Source organism: Trichosurus vulpecula, chromosome 3 (assembly GCF_011100635.1).
Source record: "Trichosurus vulpecula isolate mTriVul1 chromosome 3, mTriVul1.pri, whole genome shotgun sequence".
In the NCBI taxonomy this organism is placed as follows: Eukaryota; Metazoa; Chordata; class Mammalia; order Diprotodontia; family Phalangeridae; genus Trichosurus; species Trichosurus vulpecula.
Genome location: NC_050575.1, coordinates 76,743,101 through 76,764,341, shown reverse-complemented (window position 1 = coordinate 76,764,341; position 21,241 = coordinate 76,743,101).

The window sequence follows — 21,241 nt, the reverse complement described above, 5'->3', positions numbered from 1 at the left end:
AAGTCAAATTTTCTATTCAGTTCTGGTATTTTCACTGAGAAAGCTTGAAAGTCCTCTATTTTATTGAAAATCCATATTTTTCCTTGGAACACGATCCTCAGTTTTTCTGGGTAGGTGATTCTAGGTTTTAATCCTAGCTCCATCGTATTCCAAGCCCTTCAATGTCTTAATGTAGAAGCTGCCAGACCTTGGGTTATTCTGATTGGGTTTCCACAATACTCAAATTGTTTCTTTCTGGCTGCTTGCAGTATTTTCTCCTTCATCTGGGAGCTACAGAATTTGGTGACAATATTCCTAGGAGATTTCTTTTTGGGATCTATTTGAGGAGGCGATCGATGGATTCTTTCAGTTTCTATTTTACCCTCTGGCTCTAGAATACCAGGGCAATTCTCCTTGATAATTTCTTGAAAGATGCTATCTAGGCTCTTTTTTTGATCATGGCTTTCAGGTAGTCCAATAATTTTCAAATTAGCTCTCCTGGATCTATTTTCCAGGTCAGTGGTTTTTCTATTGAGATATTTGACATTGTCTACCATTTTTTCATTCCTTTGGTTCTGTTTTATAATATCTTGATTTCTCATGAAGTCGCTAGCTTCCACTTGCTCCAATCTAATTTTTAAAGTAGTATTTTCTTCAGTGGTCCGTTGGACCTCCTTTTCCATTTGGCTAATTCTGCCTTTCAAGGCATTCTTCTCCTCATTGGCTTTTTGGAGCTCTTTTGACATTTGAGTTAGTCTATTTTTTAAGGTGTTGTTTTCTTCAGTGTATTTTTCAGTATTTTTTGGTTCTCCTTTAGCAAGTCATTGACTTGTTTTTCATGGTTTTCTCGCATCCTTCTTATTTCTCTTCCCAATTTTTCCTCTACTTCTCTAACTTGCTTTTCCAAATCCTTTTTGAGCTCTTCCATGGCCTGAGATCAGTTCATGTTTTTCTTGGAGGTTTCTGTTGTAGGCTTTTTGACTTTGTTAACTTCTTCTGTCTGTATGTTTTGGTCTTCTTTGTCACCAAAGAAAGAAACAAAAGTCTGAGACTGAATCTGGGTGCGTTTTCACTGCCTGGCCATATTCTCAACCAACTTACTTGACCCTGGAGTTTTTCAGTGGGGTATGACTGCCTGTAGACTTGAGAGTTCTATGTTCCATGTTTGGGGGGGAGGTGCCAGCTCTGTCACACCAGCACTCCTCCTTCCCCAAGAACCCCGAACCTGGACTGGGCTTAAATCTTCAGCAGGCTGTGCACTCCTGCTCTGATGCGCCACTTAATTCCTCCCACCACGTGGGCCTGGAGCCAGAAGCAACAGCAGTTGTAGCTGCCCCACCTCCACTGCCCCTGGGGCTGGTAGCCAAACCGGGAACTCCTTCCACTCCCACAGCTTATCCCACTAACCTTCTCTGCAGTCTTTGGTGTTTGTGGGTTGAGAAGTCTGGTAACTGCCGCAGCTCACTGATTCAGGGCGCTGGGGCCCCCTCCGCCCGGCTCCTGGTCTGGTTGGTCCACGCTGCTCAGGCTGGGCTCTGCTCTGCTCTGTTCCCAGCTTCTAGCTCCCAGCTCACAGCTCCGTGTGGGATAGACCTCACCCAGAGACCATCCAGGCTGACCTGGGCTGGAGCCCTGCTTCCTTCTGGTGTTTTGTGGGTTCTGCCATTCTAGAATTGGTTCAGAGCCATTTTTTTATAGGTTTTTGGAGGGACTCGGCAGGGAGCTTATGCTAGTCCCTGCTTTCCAGCCGCCATCTTGGCTCCGCTCTTCACATCTACTCAATTTATAATTCTTTGCCACCACACAAAGAGTTGCTATAAATAGGTTTATATATGTGGGTCCTATTCCATTTTTTAATGATCTCTTTGCAATACAGACATCATCATGGTATCACTGGATCAAAGAAATGCTGATGACTTATGTGAGTTTATTTTATATCCTGCAATATTGCTAAAGTTGTTAATAATTTCAAATAGCTTTTTTAGATGATTCACTATCATCTGCATAGAGTGATAGTTTTGTTTCCTCATTACTTAATCTGACTCCTTCGATTTCTTTTTTCTTTTCTTATTGCAAATGGTAACATTTCTAGTACAATACTGAATAATAGTGTTGATAATGGGCATCCTTGTTTCACCCCTAATCTTATTGGGAAGGCTTCTAGCTTTTCCCCTTTGCGTATAATGCTTGATGGGAATTTTAAATAGAAACTGCTTATTATTTTAAGGAAAACCCTATTTATTCCTATGTTCTCTAGTTTTTTTAAATAAGAATGGGTTGTATATTTTGTCAAAACTTTTTTCTACAACTATTCAGACAAAAGATTTCTGTTGTTATTGCTATTGTCAATTATGCTGATAGTTTTCCTAATATTAAACCAGCCCTGCATTCCTGGTATAAATACCACCTGTTCATAGCATATCACCCTGGTGGGCAATTACTGCAATCTCTTGGGTAATATTTTATTGAATTATTTTTGCATCAATATTCATTAGGGAAATTGGTCTATAATTTTCTTTCTCTGTGTTGGCTCTTCCTGGTTTAGGCATCAGGACCATCTCTGTGTCATACAGGAATTTGGGAGGACTCATTCTTCACTTATTTTTCCAATTCATTTATATTGTACTAGAAGTAATTGTTTTTTTAAATGTTTGGTAGAATTCACTTGTAAATCCCTTTCAGCCCAGGAGATTTTTTCTTAGGTAGTTCATTGACGGTTCACTTAATTTCTTTTTCTAAGATGGGGTTAAGTATTTTATTTACTCTTCTGCTAATCTGGGCAATTTCTATTTTTGTAAATATTCATCCATTTCATTGAGATTATCAGATTTATTGGCATAAAGTTGGACAAAACAGCTTCTAACTGTTACTTTAATTTCTTCTTCATTGGTGAATTCACCCCTCTCATTTTTGACACTGGTAATTCTGGTTTTTTCCTTCTTTTTTAAATCAAATTAATAAAATATTTATCTATTTTATTTTTTATTCACAATATCAACCCTTATTTTTATTTATTATTTCAATAGTTTTCTTAATTTCAGTTTTATTAATCTCTCATTTGATTTTCAGAATTTCTAATTTGTATTTAAATTGGGATTTTTAGTTTGTTCCTTTTCTAGCTTTTTAAGTCATGTACCCAATTCATTGATCTCCTTTTTCTATATTTCATTCATGTAAGCATTTAGATATATAAAATTTCCCTTAAGAATAGTTTTGGCTACATCCCATAAGTTTTGTATGTTGTCTCCTTATTGTCATATTCTTTGATGGAATTACTGATTGTTTCTTTTTTCTTTTTTTTATTTTTCATTTTTTAAATTTATTTAATATATTTAGTTTTCAGCATTGATTTTCACAAAAGATTGAATTAAAATTTTTTCCCCATTTCTACCCTCCCCCCACTCCAAGATGGCATATATTCTGGTTGCCCTGTTCCCCAGTCAGCCCTCCTATCTGTCACCCCACTCCCCTCCCATCCCCCTTTCCCTTCTTCTCTTGTAGGGCAAGATAAATTTCTATACCCCATTGCCTGTGTATCTTGTTTCCTAGTTGCTTGAAAAAACTTTTTGTTGTTGTCGTTGTTGTTTTTGAACGTCTCTTTTTAAAACTTTGAGTTCCAAATTCTCTCTCCTCTTCCCTCCCCATCCACCCTCCCTAAGAAGGCAAGCAATTCAACATAGGCCACATGCGTATCATTATGTAAAACCCTTCCACAATACTCATGTTGTGAAAGGTTAACTATGTTTTTCTCCTTCCTAAACTATCCCCCTCTATTGAATTTTCTCCCTTGACCCTGTCCCTTTTTGAAAATGTTTGTTTTTGATTACCTTCTCCCCCTGTCTGCCCTCCCTTCTATCATCCCCCCTCTTTTATCATCTTCCTTCTTCTTTCCTGTGGGGTAAGATACCCAACTGAGTGTGTATGGTATTCCCTCCTCAGGTCAAATCCAATGAGAGCAAGATTTACTCATTCCTCCTCACCTGCCCCCTCTTCCCTTCCTAAAAAACCACTTTTTCTTGCCACTTTTATGTGAGATAATTTACCCCGTTCTATCTCTCCCTTTCGCCCTCCGTCAATATATTCCTCTCTTATTCTTTAAATTGATTTTATTTTTTTAGATATCATCCCTTCATATTCAACTCACCCTGTGCCCTTTGTGTGTGTGTATATATATATATATGTATATGTATATATATATATCTACATATATACATATATATACCTACATATATACATAGACACACACATATGTATATATATATGTATACACACACACACACACACACACACACACACATATATGCATAGTCCCTTCAGCTACCCTAATACTGAGGTCTCATGAATCATACACATCATCTTTTTATGTAGGAATGTAAACAAAACAGTTCAACTTTAGTAAGTCCCTTATGATTTCTCTTTCTTGTTTACCTTTTCATGCTTCTCTTGATTCTTGTGTTTGAAAGTCATATTTTCTATTCAGCTCTGGTCTTTTCACTGAGAAAGCTTGAAAGTTCTCTATTTTATTGAAAATCCACATTTTGCCTTGCAGCATGATACTCTGTTTAGCTGGGTAGGTGATTCTTGGTTTTAATCCTAGTTCCATTGACCTCTGGAATATCATATTCCAAGTCCTTCGATCCTTTAATGTGGAAGCTGACAGATCCTGTGTTATGCTGATTGTTTTTCCACAACATTCAAATTGTTTCTTTCTGGCTGCTTTCAGTATTTTCTCCTTGATCTGGGAGCTCCGGAATTTGGCAACAATGTTCCTACGAGTTTTCTTTTTGGGATATATTTGAGGAGGCGATCTGTGGATTCTTTCAATTTCTGTTTTACCCTCTGGCTCTAGAATATCAGGGCAATTCTCCTTGATAATTTCTTGAAAGATGATATCTAGGCTCTTTTTTTGATCATGTCTTTCAGGTAGTCCAATAATTTTTAAATTGTCTCTCCTGGATCTATTTTCTAGGTCAGTGGTTTTTCCAATGAGATATTCGACATTGTCTTCCATTTTTTCATTCCTTTGGTTCTGTTTTATAATATCTTGATTTCTCATAAAGTCACTAGCTTCCACTTGCTCCAATCTCATTTTTAAGGTAGTATTTTCTTCAGTGGTCTTTTGGACCTCCTTTTCCATTTGGCTAATTCTGCCTTTCTAGTCATTCTTCTCCTCATTGGCTTTTTGGAGCTCTTTTGACATTTGAGTTAGTCTATTTTTTAAAGTGTTGTTTTCTTCAATATTTTTTTCAGTATTTTTTTTGGTTCTCCTTTAGCAAGTCATTGACTTGTTTCTCATGGTTTTCTCGCATCCTTCTCATTTCTCTTCCCAATTTTTCCTCTACTTCTCTAACTTGCTTTTCCAACTCCTTTTTGAGCTCTTCCATGGCCTGAGACCAGTTCATGTTTTTCTTGGAGGCTTTTGGTGTAGGCTCTTGGACTTTGTTGACTTCTTCAGGCCATATGTTTTCGTCTTCTTTGTCACCAAAGGAGGATTCCAAAGTCTGAGACTGAATCTGGGTGTGTTTTCACTGCCTGGCCACATTCCCAGCCAACTTATTTGACCCTTGAGTTTTTCGTCGGGGTATGACTGCTTGTAGAGCAAAGAGTACTTTGTTCCAAGCTTGAGGGGCTGCGCTGTTGATTTCAGAGATATTTCTATATAGCCAGCTCTTCCACACCAGCACTCCCCCTTCCTCAAGAACCACCAACCCGGACCTGACGCAAATCTTCAGCAGGCTCTGCACTCCTGCACTGATCCGCCACTTAATTCCTCCCACCATGTGGGCCTGGGGCCGGAAGTAACTGCAGCTGTAGTTCTGTAGCTGCACCTCCCCCGCTGCCCCTGGGGCAGTGGCCGAACCACGAACTCTGTCCCCCGCAGCTTTTCCCACTAACCTTCTCTGTTGTCTTTGGTGTTTTTGGTTTGAGATGTTTGGTAACTGCCACAGCTCGCTGATTCAGGGTGCTAGGGCCTGTCCTGCCCAGCTCCTGGTCTGGTTTGTCCTGCTGCCTCCCATGCTAAGCTCTGCTCCCCTCCACTCTGTGTGTGATAGACCTTGTCCAGCGACCATCCAGGCTGTCCTGGCCTGGATCCCTGCTTCCCTCTGTTATTTTGTGGGTTCTGCATTTGTAGAATTTGTTCAGAGCCATTTTTTATAGGTTTTTGGAGGGATGTGGTGTGGAGCTCATGCAAGTCCCTGCTTTCCAGCCGCCATCTTGGCTCCACCCCCGGAAGTCCTGATTGTTTCTATGATTTGTTGTTTGAACCATTTATTCTTTAGAATTAGATTATTTCATTTCCAGTTAATTTTTAGTGTATCTTTCAATGGCCCTTTATTACACATATTTTTTTTTTTTTTGCATCATGATCTCACTTAAGTTCTTAAATTGAAACTATTACTTATTTCTTATATACTCTAGAATATGAATCCAGCCTATGTTCAACAGAAAATAACTAGTCAATACTTTTTTTCCCTCTGTTTTGTTGTTTGGGGCATTTGTTTCGGTCAAGGACAATGATTTAATTGGTGTGGGGAAGATCTGATATGGAAGCTTCCCCTTTACTCATTTTAACTTTTAATTTTAGAAGTTGCTTACCTGAGAGCCTATGGAAGATGGAAGGGTCTGTCTTAGAGAGCAGAGTTAGAGTCAGTTACAGATTCCAAGGACATTCTTCTTTCTGCTATGCCATACTCTTCTTTAGTTAGAATAAACTCAACATAACTAAGCCTAGGGGAATTCACTGGGGGAGTAGACATTTTAGATTCTCATCTAAGATCTAATACCTGTATTTTAAAGAATGAAAAATAATTCTCATTCTTTACTGGTATTTATGATATCTAATTTCTGATATAGGCCAGAGAATACAGAAGCATAATCAAAGTAGGCTTCTAGATACTACTCTTAAGAGAATTCTTTTTTGTTCATAGTATGCTAATAGTATGCCACATGTTAATAATTTGGCCAGCCCACTAAGAATCCTTGGGGTTGAAAGGAGAGTTAATGAACCTAAATTCAGTGTATTATATTCTTTTAATTCTTGATTTTAGTACTCATTTTATGTGCACACCATTGGGTAAAAGTGATGATCTAATCACTTAGGAGATTGTGGTTGTCCCCTTTCCTGACTTCTAAATCTTAGAAATCTTAGCTCCCTTCAAGGCTCGGTTTGAGTAAAATCTCTTACCATGAGTCTTTCCTGATTTCTTCTTCCCCTCCCCCCACTTCACCCCAAGTTGTTTAACATTCTTCCCCAATATATACACATACACGTATGTATACCTGTACATACATACATGTGTATATATGTACATATACATATATGTGTATGTATATAAATGTACATACAAATGCGTATTGTTATATACATATAATATCCCTCCCCAGCAGAATATAAACTCCTTTCAGGCAGAGTTTGTTTCTTTCTATTTTTAGTTTTGAGCCCCCAACATCTCACAAAATACCTTCCATAAAATAGGTATTTAACCAATTTTTTAAAAAATTGAATTGAAAAATTTGATTATATGTGTATGTGTGTGTGTGTGTGTGTGTATGTAAGCTCTTTCTGTTATACCCAATGACTTTTTGACAGCAATTTACTACTAAATGTATAAAATGGCTGGCATAAACTTAATTAATGGTGAAAATTGAATTTTAACAAGCATTTGTTATAACTCATTAGAAATCTTACATGCAAATTTATACATGCATAAATATATACATATATATCCTATCAAGAAAGCAAGTGATGGATAACATAAAACTCATCCATTGTCCTGCTTTTTTCTCTTCTGTTATGGAAAAGATTGTTAGAGATGCCAGGAAGGGGACATGAACCTCATGGTGTTCTTATTTGGCTGTATAAATCTGCATGCCTCAGAGCATACCTTTTAGAATGTTCCATTTCTGTGGTCAAAATTGTTAGGGGCCTCTAGCTTTTCCTATTTATGACATAACTGAGAAGGGAAAATCATATGAAAATCTGCTATCAGTTTTTATTCTTGTTATTTTTAAAACTGAAGCCTGGATTCATCATGGACCTTTTCCTTGATAATACCTTATTCTCAGGGTAATTTTGACAATATAGTTGACCACACTTAAGACTTGCTTTAGGAAATTAAATAGGATAGGCCTGACTACCATTCCTAAAGTGGAGAGATCACAGTTAAATATAATAAGTGATACTTTGTTGTTGCTGTTCAGTCATTTTCAGTTGTATCTGACTCTTTGCTACTTGATCTGGTATTTTCTTGGCACTGATAGTCTATTGGTTTGCCATTTCTTTCTCCAGCTCATTTTACAGATGAAGAAACTGAAGTAAACAGGGTTAAGTGACTTGCCCAGGGTCACACAGCTATTAAGTGTCTGAGACCAGATATGAACTCATGAAGATGAGTCTGCCTAACTCTAGGTCAGACAATCTATCTACTGAGCCACTTAGCTGCCACAACAATCATACATATGACACAAAATATCACTGAGAATCTTGAATACTGTAGGTAAACTATTTCTTGACCATGGACCCTCACCTAATTTCTTTCCCTTTCTATACCAATGGTTCTGTAACTTTTTGGTCTTGGGACTCCTTTATGCTCTTAAAAAGTCATTGAGGACCCCAATGAATTTTTAGTTTATGTGGGTTATGCCCACTATTATTTGCTATATTAGAACTTTAGATATATTTGTATTATTTTGACAATAGTTTTGACATGACAGACCCAAAGAAAGGGTCACAGAGAACTTCAGAGATCCCTTGATCACAGTTTGAGAACTATTGTTCCACATGAAATCTCCAGTTTAACATACACTGGCAATAATTGTCTTGACTTGCTTGTTTAAAGATATTAATATCAGGCTCCTGTACCATCGTGTCATTAGTGAGTAGAGATACTTTTGAGTCTTCTTTGCTTTCTATTGTTTTATTCTTGAAGCTGGAACTTCTAGAAATGTTTCAAACAACAGTGAGAAAAGAAGGTATCTTTACATTCCTACTTCATAAGACATTTTCATAAAACATCTGTTATGTAAAATGAGGTCCCATGATATATAATTGTTTAATTTTATATATAACCAGATTAAACCTTCTAAGCAGACAATTAATTGAATTACAAGAGAACCAGATAGGTACCTTTGGCTCTGGGGCAAGTTCTTAACAAGTTTGCTTTTTTTTAAAGGATGAAAACTATTTAATAGATAGAACATATAATTTTGATTACATGATATGGTAAAGCTTTTTTACAAACAAAGTGAGGCAAAAGAAAAAAGAACACATTAGAAAAAAATCAGAAATAACTTAGAACAGGGCAGTAAAATAAGCATTCATTTGCTTTATACTGTGGTTATATCAATCTCTATCTCTTTCTTTTTAACTTTCTGTTATTCCAAGTGAGAATTAAGCTTATTTTAAAATGGGTTGTTCCTGGAAGATAGTTTCTCTCCAAATATACATTATCCTGATGCCTGTTCATGATGAGATGATCATCCTCTAACAGGATCAGATCCGAGTAACTTAGAGAGCAAACACATATTGACCCAGGTCTTTATGGGAAAGAAAACTTTATTTTTTACCCTTTCAATAAGGTAGGAGGAAGTAGCAATCATTGTGAGTTAAAAATTTTATTCAATGTTATGGTTAGCACAAATCATGGTGATCTATCTAGCTAACATCACAGAGAATTTATAAGAACTATCATGGGACAGTGGAAAGAGACATGGGTTTAGAGACAAAATGATTTAGTTTTTAATCTTTTAAGCCATTTACAGTGTGAGCTTATTTCCATTAGCAACTTGAGAATCAGGTTCCTCATTTGCAGATAGTGATAATAATTAAGTTTTTGTTGTCATTGTTTAGTTGTGTCTGACTCTTTGTGACCCTGTAGATTATGGCATGCCAATAATACCTATAGGGATTTCTCAGCAAAGATACAGGAATGGTTTACTATTTCATTCTCCAGTGGATTAAGGCAAATAGAGGTTAAGTGACTTTCCCAGGGTCACGTAGCTAGTAATTACATGAGGTTGCATTTGAACTCAGGTCTTCTTGACTCCAAGCCCAGTGCTCTATCTACTGAGCCACCTAGCTGCTTCTGTAGTTAATTTATCTACCTCTTTGGGCTATGGTGAAGTGCACAAGATCATAAAGGGAAAAGGGTCTTCAGTATCTATTTAGCTCCTTCCTTTATAACAGCAACAATCCCAATAAATATTCATCTAAACTTCACTTGAAGACATTTAGTAAGAAAGAATCTACTGCCAACTGAGACAGCTCATTTCACTTTTGGATTATGTAAATTGTTAAGAATGTTTTTCTTACTTAAAGGAGAGTCCCTTCATTCTCTTAGATTCTATGATTACTGTCACACTGTAATGAGGCACCATAGGGAAGAAGAATGGGACAGGAATTTCTGGAGTGAGCTTGGAGTGAGAGGATAGGCCTCAGCGACAGTTGAATCATGAGGTGTTGTGAGGCCTAAATGATTGTTACTGTTTGTCCTTCATGCTTGAAGAGGACCAAAATGATATCACAATGTCCGATGATGTTGGGGGTCAACATACAGTGGGTCTGGCTGTGGCTGATCACACCAATATGAGCTCAAAAGTTCCTACCATAGATCAGGCACAGATCATATAATGTATATAAAACATTTTGCAAAACTTAAGGCACTAAATGAATGTGAACTCCAAGATGTATAAATCACCTTCAAAAAAATTCCCTATTGGACAATAACTATTGGTAAAAGTAGAAATCCAGCTTGCAGTTATTATTATAGTAGTAGTATTGGTATTGTCATTATTGTTTTAACAATTATTGAAATTATTAGTATCCTACTGTCAGGAAGTGATGATTTCTTTTCTTGAGTCTTTTATTGCAGTTTTCCTGAGGAAGGGTCTGCTGGTAAAAATTTAATAACAGAACAGGAATGGGGGTGGGGATATATTGCACACACGTATTTTCTAATGCTTAATCTGCATTATTACACTTTCGTAAGCCAAGACAACCAACAGAACAATAGATCTAGCTTTTATTTATACTGTTTGCAGATTTCTGAATATAAATGTTCCTACTCAAAATTTTATAATGATCTCTAAGCTAGAAGAGCTGACACCAGCTAACCCCTGGTGGCACCAAGACCACTCTTGGTCCATGGGGAGACAATAGTCTGACAACATACGTTGGCTCCAGAGAGAAGTTCCATGGAGATGAAAAGCTTGGTGAGGGGAGGAGTTAGGGAGGCAATAGCAGTTCTACCACAGGCCTTCGAAGAACCACAAAGGCACAGAAGACTCCAAGGAAGAAAGTTCCTCCCTCACATCCATATCAGTGCCCTAGGCAAAAGTTCTTTTCAGCTTGTACTAGTTAGGTCACTATTCATGGACCACTGTAGTCATAGAATTTCCATGGATTATTAGCAAGATCCTTTGCCTATCAGTGTAGTGGTGCCCCTGCTCTGTGAGGTGGAATTGTAAAGCAATGAGACCATTTTTCCAGGGTGGCCTGTGCAATGAGTATCATTACTTTATTCACACCTCATATGTTACCTCTTCAGAGAAAGTAAAGAATCAAATCATTATTTCCACTGACTTTCTTGGTGACTTTGACCTGAGTTATTCACCTAGGTCAGAGACAATTGCAATCTGGGCTGTTTTCAAGTGTTTCTAAAGAAGTCTAATCAAGATTGAAGACCAAGTAGTATTGGACCATTTAGCTTGACTAGTGTTTCCGAATACAGGGGCCAGAAGTCTAAAGTATTACTCAGGAAAACTGTGAAAATTTTGGAGTTTTTTAAAATTTCTTTTTGCTTTTGATGAAATGAAGATTTTCTTTACAAACAAAAGACAAGATATTATTTGCTAGAGCTATTACCATAAGACACATTCTGCATTAAACCCAGTGTTGGAAGTGAGTTTCTTTTCCTTTACCTAGAGGCAACATAGTGGATTAGAAAACTTGGCATGATTCTATTGCTTTTGAACTGCTTAGTTGACTTAAAATAGGTAATTGCTTTGTAAATCTGCATTCCCCAGCCTAAGTGTATGTTATTTTAGAGCAAGAGTTTTGAGTTTAATTGTCAAGGAGGAGGAAAAGAGAATTTAGTTTCATACCAGTTCACCTGATCACTAACTACAATTGTCATAAACAGTTTCATGCATTTCCGAAATCACTGTTTTGGGCACTAGCAGTTATATTTAAACCCCATTTCAGTGTATTTAATATGATATTTTATGATTTGTGGATGCTCACTCCTTATCAAAAAAGTAAAGTATTGATTTTTCTAGGAACTATGCATCTTGATATCTGCAATAAAGTTTTCCAAAACACTTTAATCATGTCTGTATGTGATGGACATATTTGCTATTTTGGATAATTGTTTGAATCAAGTAATAAAACAATAGTTAAGTAATTGACTTGACTGACTTTTTTTTTCCTCCTTGACCTTTCACATTCCCAAATGAGACAGTTTATTTTACAAAATTGTAGCATTAGTGGCTGGATTGGTCGTGCTATAAAAACCCAGCTCTAAGTTGATTTTGACTCAGTCCGTAGACTAACAGTTCTCGTTAGTAATATAGTCAGTTCATTTCTATTTCCTTACCTCTGTTAATAACTTACCTTTAAACATCCAGGCACAAAACTTTGGATTTTAGAGGGTGGGGTGGGGGTGGGGTGTATAGGAAAAAGACAAATCAAACATGACTCTTGTTGCTCACACATTCCATTGTATCTCACAATTATTCCTCCTACTAGTAATTAAATCAAGGCCTTTATTACTTACTATCAGGAAATAGCTTTTACAAATTTGGTTTTTCATGAAGCATATATTAAATTTAAAGTGCCTTTGTGTAGGTACTATATTAATCATAAGGAATGCAAAGTCAAAACTAAGAACAGCTCCTGTTCTTATAAGTCAGATTTATTGTAGGATACAATATTTACCTATGTACTATATCCCCATTGGGTTATTCCTCTCCCAACTTGACACTTGCGTATTGGGTGACAGGAGTGTGACTACTACAGTGTTCAAAGTACTCTCTTGGTCTGAAATTCTAAAATTCTACCAGAATTTCTTCTTTTAATGGTTAACAAGGAGACACAGTTAGTTCAAAAAACATTTTCTCAATAAATTGTGAACATAGCCTGCCACAAATATACACAAGGTTGATAGGAAGTGTAGGCATATATTGATAAAAAAGACACAAATGTAAAAGACACACATAGCTCACAGAATTTGCAACACTGGGACTATGGAGCTCAAATGTCTTTTATGATTAATTTGTTTATTTTCTCATCTACTTATTTGTTTGTTTATTTCTCCATTCATTTATGTTTTCATTCATTCATTTGCTTGCTCATCTATTCATTTGTTTGCTTATTTAATCTATCATCTCTCTCTATCTATCTATCTATATATCTATCTGTCTATCTATCTATCTATCTATCTAATTTTGCTCATGCTGCTTCCTTTGAACACAAGATCTCTGCAAATAGGATGTTTAGCTTATCTTCCAAGGCATATTCCTCTCTAAAGTTCAATTTCCAATGGCCAGAACTAGCTTTTTTCTTAACTACCAAATATCAAACTCCTCAGAGTTGCTCTCCTGCCTACAGTGCTCTGTTTGCTCCCTGCTAGTTATTTTGTCCCATGCTGGGTGAGCAGTTCTACTACCATGACTCCCCCTATAGCAAGGTAAGGAATAGTTACCTCTAAAGGTCTATTTTTTTGGTTGTTGTTATTTTGTTTTGTTTTGTTTTGTTTTTCCCTTCCATAGCTGGTTCTATCTGCTGACAAAATTTGACATTCCTCAGAGTAATATTCCAGTTTAGCTGACTCTTTCATATTGCATTTGAATTTTTAAAGAGTCACAGGAGTAAGGCTGATCCTTGGCCAGTTAATTGCTAGCTGCCCTCTAATTCCACCAATTTTGAGAGAACTTCTTCATACCTTATCCAGAGGTGACAGTCTAGATACGTCTTGGCACTTTAAGACATTAGCACCTTTTACTTTCTCTCACCAGATTATCTATTCTGATTTCATGTGCTGGCCTAGAGTAAATCAGTTGATTGAGGATATCCTGAATAATTCTCTCACACATCCATACACACAGATAATTAAATATAACACAGTTTGAAGAGAAACCTCACACCTCATGATATAAGGAAAAACTTTCCTTAAGATTTAGTAAATGAGATGAGACTTGAGGTAAGGTATGGAAACAGAGAATAGGGAGTACATTCCAACCATGTGGGGCCAATTGTGCAAAAGTATAGAGAAAGAAGATGGAATTCTGAGTTGAGGAAAAATATATGCACAAGTTTGTCTAAGATATCAAATATGTAAAGGCTACTAATGTGTAATATATCTGGAACAAATAGTCTGGACCAACAGTATTAAAAGTGTTAAGCTGAGAAATTTGGAATTTTTATCCTAGAGGCTATAGGAAACACTTAATTATTTTTGAGATGAGTAGAATTACCAGCTGCCAACATCTTCATCCTACAGTTTACATTATACAGTGCCAACAGTATACAAAACTCTTATCTTAGTATTAATATATTTTTAATTTTAATCCTGTTTCAAATGATATTTCCAGAAACAAGTCTTTAGGTAGATCAAACTACACACAGTCATATTGTCATAATTATAATATAATGGATAGTTTATGATGATTATTGCAGTATCAGAAGACATATAGCCATGCCAGTAATGAATTCTACCCTTTATCTACCATAAAGTATAAATTGAATGCAACAAATATTTATGAAGTGACTTGTTATACCTGAGTTCTCATATGTATTCTTAGGATAATGGGATATCTTATACTTGTCACTACAAGATTTCTCTTAAATAGCTTCTGATTATGGACTCAGTCTTTACCAGAACTCTGACTCCTTTATATGTAGTATACATGCTAAAGCTATCACAAGACATACAATATCTGGGGAAAGGGCATAGGATTTAGAGCTGGAAGAGTCATCAGAGTTCACATAGACCAAACCTTTCTTTTTATAGAAAAAGTAATTGAAACCCAGAGAGGGAAAGGGGTTCCCCCCCAGGCATACAGGTCATAAGTAACAGAGATATGGTTTGACCCTCTCTTCTCCAACTCCAAATCTAGTGCCCATTCTATCATGACTCTATATCTCCCTAGACATTAACACTCTTTGCTGTTTTCCTGCTTTTCAGTGCATAGGGAAAGAAAAATGAAAAGAAAAATGTCTGCAGCAGAAAAGCATCTCCTTTGGAAACCCAGACAATCATGGGCACCCTTTTCATGTTCTGGAGAATCACCTGAGACTTACTTTCACTGTATGAAAAATACAAACCGCCCTAAACATATAACAGTTGTGCAGTATAAGTAAATCTACTAGCAACAAGTAACATGCCTTCCTCCTCATTAAATATGTTTGTGTAAAAATATACCTATAAATTACAATTATAGTAGCACAATAAAGCCCACCATCTGTGGCTCAGGTGCCACTATAATTGTAGTGCTGTCATAACTAGCTTCTATTTGCTTGATTCTAATTACTGAATATGAAGTTGAATATTTAGTTAATAATAGCATTTACACCTACTATATTCACAGCTCCCATGGGTGCTGAGTAAGATAGATAAGATTTACAATGTTCTAGTGTCTAGCATTCTCATTTTAGAGAGAATTTAGAGAAATTAGAGAGACTTCCTTTCTTTTAAAGGACTGGTGACAGCCAGTGGCTGACAGCCTCTCTAATCACATACACCCTTCTCCGCTGGTATCTTGAGTTTCTGCTAAAAGGGGTACTGTATTATACTTCTTCATTTCTATTTGCTTCTCTACTTCTGATAGATTATTGGACTTAAAAATTCTGCCTTCCTTAGACATATCCATATCTTTGCAAAATAGGTCCCCTAACTGCCAACTTCATGGTACTGAGCCTGTTGGTTTACTCTTCTCTTCAAGTAACCCCATTTCAAGGTATGATAGAGTCCTTGTTTTTCTGGACCAGGTTAAGAGAAGGCATATTCACCCAGTCCCAATCAAGGTGGAATGCAGAGGCTGTGTTCCCTACATCACTACATTGAGGAAGTCAAGAATATTGACACCAAAATTATATGGGGTGAAGTAACTATTTTCCTTCCTCTTCAGCACCTGGGTTCCATTGTATTCTTCCTACACTCTCCAATAGAACACAAGGACATTGTGAGCAGAAGCTTTTTGAGTTTCTGTCTTAATATATCAGGCTTAAATTAAGATATCTCTCCTTTGCTAAAATACCTCAATTCAGGATATGTGCCACTGAAATAAAATCCATTGCATTGTAAAAATGCTGGTGATTCTGGGGCTTCAGTAAATTATAAATCAAGATTTGTGATTATGCTTCTTGATTTTGGATCCAGTCCCAGGAAAAAATACTCCTTCAAATATATTCCAGGGAAAAAGTCTTTTTTTCATATCCACAGCATCTTTCCTTTCAAATTAAAGGTCATGATTATTAAAATTGTTATTATTTTCCATAAATGAGCCAACAAGAAAAAGGAATATACTCAGGATCCTAAAATCAGAACTGCAGGTACTTTGGAGTACACACACACACACACACACATACACACACATAATTATCTCATTTTATTCTCACAACAACCAACAACCTTGGGAAGTAGACACAATTATTATTCCCATTATATAGGAGAGGAAGCTAAGGCAAACTGTAGTTAAGTGACTTGCCAGGTGCTCTATCATCTGCACCATCTAGATGCTACTAGCATTGGTGATATAATTATATGATATGAAATGATATGATAGATAGATAGATTTCTTTAATGTCTTTCCCCAATGCAAGCTATAGATCTTCCCACCTCTGCCTTAAAATTATCTCACTGCTTGTACCACTTTTGTAAGATGTTTTAGGGGTTGTTTTAAGGAAAGAGAGATTTCCCAGCTACCTTGTCCATTGTTTCTATCATTTAGATGTGCATACTTTCTAAATAGGTACTTTTGTGATTAGTCACCAGCCATTTGAAGAAAAAAAAAACAAAAAACCAAAAACTTGTATATCTAAAACTAAATTTATTCAAGAGATATTTTTGAGTGTAGCCAACTGGCCTTGGTTTCATGGTAAAAGTATAGAATGTGGTTACTGTAGGCACCCCTTAGATGTTAACTTTTTTGGTGGATTAGTATCTCAGATGTTGTCATTTTGTGAGATAAGCAACATTCCCTCAGTCAAGAACAGCACACTTCTTAACACATTTTCTACTGGAAACACTCAGGGTCTCATTTCAGCAACTGCATTCTAGTACCTTACCATGAGAATGAGGTTCAGCCCACTACACTCCAAAAATATCCTTCCAATAAATTTGGTCCATATAGACAAGTTCTGTGCATGAATTGCCTTTCATTCTCAAATGCCTGCTGTCAGTGGCCTACCAAATAAGTCATTTAGAAAATATTTGCTGCAAAATGGTAAGAAAAATGCAAAGGGAAATCTAAACACTTTTCTTACCCCTGTCCAAACACTGAGCCCCTCAAAATTGGATTTCCTTATTTTTTTAATGGTTCTCTAAGATAATAGTCACTAATCCAGAACCAGTGGTTTCATTCAGCTCAGTGATTGGGGATCCTTTATAAGGAGTACAGGCTGTGGTGAACTCAGTATTTCTAAAGCTTGGAGACTCACAATTTCTAGCTGGATTGGCTTGGAACCATGCAAGTGGTGCAACAAATTTCTTTAGGCCCTGAGCCCTAACCTGCTAATATTTCCTCTTTCATTTATTTGTACTATTATAACAAGAAACACCATCAAATCTGTAAGGAGAGGATACTTTTCCAAGTATTTCTTTTAAGTCCTCAGGTAGATGTCCAAAAGAGTTTCATCTATATTTTTTCTTCCCAACCTAGGATAGCTCTCAGCTGGCAGTATTCATTAATGTGACAGTGGTACATTAAGCTAACAATATATCAATAACTACACCCTACTTTTCATCAGAGTAGTGGTAAACATTTGTATGCTACTTGCTTTAAACTCTTAATATCTTCTCAGCAGTGGATATCTATCTCTGAGTAAAAGGACTACCAATTCCGGTATAGTCCTTCATAATTTTGCTATCAAAAAGGATTCCACTCCTGATCTGCTGTCCTGATGTTAGCAAGTGCTATTGAAAAATCAGACACCAGAGACAGAAAGAGAGAGAGAGAGAGAGAGAGAGAGAGAGAGAGAGAGAGAGAGAGGTTTACTTCCCTCGAAATTTATGGGTCAAGAAAGTGACAAAGGCAAAGCCAAAATGGCAGCATGAAAAAAGGGACTCTCTTGAGCTTTCCCCCAAATACCTCCAAAGACCTGTAAACATGACTTTAAACAAATTCTAGAGCTACAGAACCCACAAAATGACAGACTGAAACAAGTATCCAGGCCAAGATGGCTTGGATGGTCGCTGGGAAGGGTCTATTGCATCATGCTGGGAGCAGAGCACAGCCCAGTGTGAGCTGTGACAGGACAGACAAGGCCAGAGCAGACCAAGCGCCACAGGCCTCAGGGCACTAAATCACTGGAAGCTGTGGTGGTTTCCAGACATCTCAACCCACAAATGACAAAGGCAACTTAGCAGATCAGTGGGAAAACTGTTGCTGGATGAGAGAAAGGCACAGTCCAGCCCTACCCCCTGGGTGGTGGAGGTGGCTGTAGCAGTGACAGAAGTATCAGCAGCAGTGTAAGTAGCAGCAGTAGTAGCAGCTGCTTCCCAGAGCTCCAGGCTCACAGAAAGTGGGGGAAATCAAATGGCTGATCAGAGCTGGAGTACAAGGATCTCTTTGATGGTGCTGAGGCAGAAATCTCTTGCTTTACCCTGCTTGCATCTGGGTTGTAGTCCTGGTTGCCAGTCCTTGGTAGGGCATGGGGGGGAGTGCTGGTGTGGAAGAGCTTGTGGTGACTGTGGAGAGGGAGTCCTCCTGGTAGTTACATGGCAGAAAGGAATGCTTGCACTCACAGATCAGAGCACAGGCCAGGAGAAGAGTATCGTACCACCTGAGAATAGAAATAACTCTGAAAAAACAGCACAAAACCCCCAAAACTTGGCATAGAGCATTCCCCACTCTGGAAGCAGTCATACCCTGACAAAGAGCTCAAAAGTCAAGTAACTGGCTGGGAAATGAGCAGACAGCATAAAAGGACTCAGAGTATAGAATCTTTCTTTGGTGACAAAAAAAAAGATCAAAACATATAGCCAAAAGGAGTCAACAAAGTCAAAGATCCTACATCAAAAGCCTCCAAGAAAAATATGAATTGGTCTCAGGACATGGAAGAGCTCAAAAAGGATTTGAAAAGCAAGTAAGAGAAGGAGAGGAAAAATTGGTAAGAGAAATGAGAGTGATGCAAGAAAATCATGAAAATTGAGTCAACAGCTTGCCACTGAAGAAAATAACACCTCAAAAAATAGACTAACCCAAATGGTTAGAGCTCAAAAAAGCCAATGAAGAGAAGAATACCTTAAAAAGCAGAATTAGCCAAATGGAAAAGGAGGTCCCAAAGATCACTGAAGAAAATAATGTCTTAAAAATTACAATGTAGCAAGTGGAAGCTAGTGACTTTATGAGAAATCAAGAAATTACAAAACAGAACCAAATGAATGAAAAAAATGGAAGACAATGTGAAATATCTCATAGGAAAAACCATTGACCTGGAGACTAGATCCAGGAGATACAATTTAAAAATTATTGGACTACCTGAAAGCCATGATCAAAAAAGGAGCCTAGACATCATCTTTCAAGAAATTATCTAGGAATACTGCCCCAATCTTCTAGAGCCAGAAGGTAAAATAGAAATTGAAAGAATCTGCCAATCACCTCTTGATAAAAGATCCTCAAAAGAGAACTACTAGGAATATTGTAGACAAATTCCAGAGTTCCCAGGTCAAGGAAAAAATATTGCAAGCACCCAGAAAAAAACAATTTAAGTACTGTGGAAATACAATCAGGATAATACAAGATCTAGCAGCTTCTACATTAAGGGATTGAGGGTCTTGGAATATGATATTCTGGAATATGATATTCAAAGAAGCTAGGATTAAAACCAAGAATCACCCTCCCAGAAAGACTAAGTATAATACTTCAGGGCAAAATATAGATTTTCAATGAAATAGAAGACTTTCAAGCACTCTCTATGAAAAGATCAGAACTGAATAGAGAATTTGACTTTCAAATACAAGAATCAAGAGCAGCATGTAAAGGTAAACAGGAAAGAGAAATCATAAGGGACTTAAGTAAAGTTGAACTGTTTACATTCCTACATGGAAAGATGATATTTATAACTCATGAGACCTTTCTCAGTATTAGGGTAGTTGAGGGGAATATACATAGACAGAGGGTACAGAGTGAGTTGAATATGAAGGGATGATATCTAAAAAAAAATTAAGGGGTGAGAGAGGAATATATTGGGAGAAGGAGAAAGGGAGAGATAGAATGGAGTAAATTATCTTACATAAAAATGGTAAGAAAACACTGTTTTAATGGAAGGGAAGAGGGGGTAGGTGAAAGGGAATGAGTGAATCTTGCTCTCATCAGATTTGGCTTAAGGAAGGAATAACATACACACTCATTTAGGTATCTTACCCTACAGGAAAGTAGGGTGGGGGGGAAGAGGGTGGGGGAATGATAGAAGGGAGGGAAGATTGAGGGAGGAAGTAGGCAAAAGCAAACACTTTCGAAAAGGTACAGGGTCAAAGGAGAAAACTGAATAAAGGGGGACAGGATAGGATGGAGGGAAATATAGTTAGTCTTTTATAACATGACTGTTACGGAAGTGTTTTGCATAATGACTCATGTATAACCTATATTGAATTGCTTGCCTTCTCAAGGAGGGTGGGTGGGGAGGGAACAAGGGAGAGCATTTGGAAATCAAAGTTCTAAAAACAAGTGTTAAAAATTGTTTTTATATGCAACTGGGAAATAAGATATACTGGCAATGGGGTATAGAAATCTATCTTTCCCTACAAGAAAGTAAGAGGAAAGGGAATGGGGGGCAGTGGGGTGATAGAAGGGAGGGCAGACTGGGGAAAGGGACAACCAGAATGCATGCCATCTGGGGTGGGATGGGATATATGGGGAGAATATCTGTTAAGTCAAAATCTTGTGGAAATGAATGTTGAAAATTTAAAATAAATTTAAAAAATTAAAAATAAAAAAATTAAGTGACACAGAAATATGTATGCAGCAGTTAATTTTCTTTTCTAGAAGCATCAATTGTTACATGAAGAATTACCTGCACATTAGTTTTGAATTTGTAAGTAAT